This window comes from Gekko japonicus, unplaced genomic scaffold (genome assembly GCF_001447785.1).
Source record: "Gekko japonicus isolate JY-2015 unplaced genomic scaffold, Gekko_japonicus_V1.1 scaffold2090, whole genome shotgun sequence".
Lineage (NCBI taxonomy): Eukaryota > Metazoa > Chordata > Lepidosauria > Squamata > Gekkonidae > Gekko > Gekko japonicus.
The window spans coordinates 323266-326713 of NW_015164255.1; positions in this window are offsets into that span (position 1 = coordinate 323266).

Consider the following 3448-nt stretch of genomic DNA (forward strand, 5'->3'; position numbering starts at 1 on the left):
CAACTTCTGCTCCTTTTTTCACCTTTGCAAAGCAAAACAGAGACTGAGCAATGAAGCACGCAGAGCCAAGGTACCAGGAACAAATCGCTCCGGTGTCTGATAAAATTATACTATCCGGCAACCCAAGCACTATCTTTAAAAAATAAATAAATAAATTCACCCTATTTATGTTCAAAAGAAGCTCATTGTGCTTCTTAACTGCAGTTAGTACATTTGGAAGGGTGAAAAAGAATAGTACGTATCCCCTGTTATAAGGCAAACATTACGAACCACGCTCGTTCTCTTACGGAATATAATACAAAGAACAGTCAACTTAGAACAGGCTAAAATACATCATAGAACCATGTGACATCCTCTAATGATAAAAAGCTGGCCATGGAACAAAGGAAAATACTTTTTGCAAAGTTCTCTTGAAGTCATAACAGCATTGTATCTGTTTCCTCTATTTGTTGCGAAGAAGCTGAGAAACTCCTGTTCCAAGGGTCCTTAAACTTTTAATCGGCTACCACCCACCAAGGACACAGCGTTATCATTGAACGCCCTCCAAGCCGTGAGTGGATAAGAGAGCGCAAAAAGAGCTCTCCAGGCGAAGCCACTTGTTCACATGAGTAGTATTTTAAGATTGATGCCTATGAGGTACAGACCGAAGCATACATTCAATGAGACCCTTGTGCCTAATTTCCGCCAGCCAGCTCCTTATTGAAAGGTTTGGTGGCAATTTGCTGTGTGCCATGTTAGGAGCCTGGGGAACAAATATGGAATTTTATTCTTGAGGTGGGATAAACAAATAGCGGAAGAAGAAAAAGAAGAGTTGGTTTTTATACCCTGCTCTTCTCTACCTCACGGAGCCTCAAAGCGGTTTGCAATCGCCTTCTCTTCCTCTCCACAAAACAGGCATTTTGTGAGGCAGGTGGGGCTCAGTGTTCCAAGCTGAGTCAGTGTGAGCTAGCTCACAGGTTTTTAAGCCTCCGGCTCACACATTTTTGTCTCGGCTCAGGAAGGAGGACTCCAGAGCAAACTAACTGATGCAGCGGCCAAATCGCTCACTCACAACTTTAATGCCAGTAGCTCAACAAGTAGAATTTTCGCTCACAAAAATGCTTAGAGGGAGCATTGGTGGGGCTGAGAGAGTTCTGAGGAAACCGTGACTGGACCGAGGCCACCCAGCAGGCTTCACGTGGAGAAGTCGGGACTGCACAGCCAGTCAAGATCTCCAGTGGCCAATCAGAAGGGGCAAAGGCTCCCCAGCCCTGCCTACTTTCTAAGAACGCCTGGAACGCACCAGGAAATATGCGAGTGGGAGCCACAGCACTCATGAGCACTATGTTGGTTATTCTTGTTCTAAGAGCCTCTAAGATTCCACGTTCAAATAAAGCTGACAACTAAGTGAAAAGGCTGGCTGGGTTCAACTCAGTGTGTTTCCTCTTCGCATAAAATTTGCAACGGTGTATGGTACAACACTGTTCGTTAGTAAATCTTGCTGGTTTCATTTTGTACATTTTTACCGCGATACTAAAAAGGCGATTCCTACGAAGATTTTAAAAAACACTTTGAAAGAAGTCTTCAAAAAGGTTTTCCTGAGTCATAAAATTAATCCCTCGGGCTCATCAATTTGTCTTAAGATTACTGTCATTAACAAAATTAATTTTTTCAGTGTGTGGATGCTCTGATCTCTTACAAATGCAAAAGTGCTGGTCAGCTTCCTGAGAGACTGAAATATTAAAGCAACTGAAAGAATTACGCCTAAACCAGGCTTAATAACGAGGGACTCTTAGGCCAGCATGACTATCATGCCAAAGGCCATAATTTATTACAAAATATGTAGTGCTTCTTTTTTTAAAAGGTATGTGTAAAACCAGAAGTCACTGAACTGTTGAGAATATTGGTTACTTCTCTTTTCTCTTCACAGGCCAATAGCTCTCAAGAGCTGACTTCCACTGCTCTCCTGCTGAGGAGGAATGCTGTTGTTTCATCACTGGATAACCAATATCCTTTTCATAGAATCACGGAAGGGACCTCCAGGGTCATCTAGTCACAAATACCTCCCCCCACGTACACCCCCAGTGACCGCTGTTCCATGCCCAGATGATGACAAAAAACCTCCAGGATCCCTGGCCAAACTGGCCTGGAGACAAATTGCTTCCTGACCCCAAAGTGGTGATCAGCATTTCCCTGGACATATAAGAAAGGGTCACAAGAACTAAGCACTGAGGCAACCCTTCCTGCCCTCCCTCCCTTCTCATGATCTGCCTAAGTTCACAGAATCAGCATGGCTGTCCGATGACCATCTAGCCTCTGTTTGAAAACCTCCGAAGTAGGAGAGCCCACCACTTCCCCAGGACACCTGTTCCACTGAGGAAAGCTCTGTCAGGAAGTTCTTCCTAATGTTTAGCTGAAAACTCTTCTGATTTCATTTCAACCCACTGGTCCTGGTCCGACTTTCTGAGACAACAGAAAACAAACTCCACCCCGTCCTCAGTGCTGGTTAGTGGAGCAGTAGGAGCCTAATTGGGAGGGGGGTGTTTCCCAGTCTTGTGCCAATGCCACAGCATTAATTCTGATACCAACCCAGAAAGTGATGTCGCTACGTTGACACAACACACTAGGATTCACCTAAAACTCTATCATGACCACCGAGTTTCAGGTGGATCCTAGAGCATCGCACCAACACAGTGATGTCACTTGTGAGTTCACGCTAGAAGCGATGTCAGTGTCAACACAATGTCGTACAGTGTGACTTCACCACTATCCCCGCATCTCCGGGGGGCTGCCAGCACTGGACTGGGCCAGAGGAAATTTAGCAACGTATGTATTTGCAATGCAGGCTTATGGACAGACTGGATCAGGCAAAGGTAGAGATGGGTGTGTGAGGGAGTTTAACTTTGGGAGCAGCCTCTGGGGCTGAACGATGCTGGAAACATCAGGGGTCAGTACACAACTGTGTCCAAAGTAGCTCAAATTCCTGGTTTATGTTTTTTGATGCAACAGACTAGCACAGATTTCCTTCTGGTTATTAATAATCCTAAAACAGCAATGTCGATAAATACTTCAAAGCAGTTTGCTCTTAAACCCAAGGGTTAACCTCTTGCCTTTCCTGTGCTCATTCATCTATGGCTCCCTACAAAGCCAGAGCGTAGAAACGATTATCCCAAAGAAAAAAATGATTCCCCCCCCCCCAAGTGTAACTCAGCTGAAGCCATAAGATTTTTATCTTCTGGGCTTTCACATCTCTACAGGAAAGGCCAGTTATAAATAAAAAATAAGTAAATACATAGAAAAAAGACAGAACACACATTCATATAAATATACTTAGATCAGTGCTATTAATATAGACTGAAGCTTGTCACAGAAAGCTTCTTTTGCACAAAGTGAGGCCACTAAGTGGGCAGAAACTCTAACAGAGGAGAGGGCAAATGGAAATTTCTTCGAGACAGGCTCCACGCGCTCC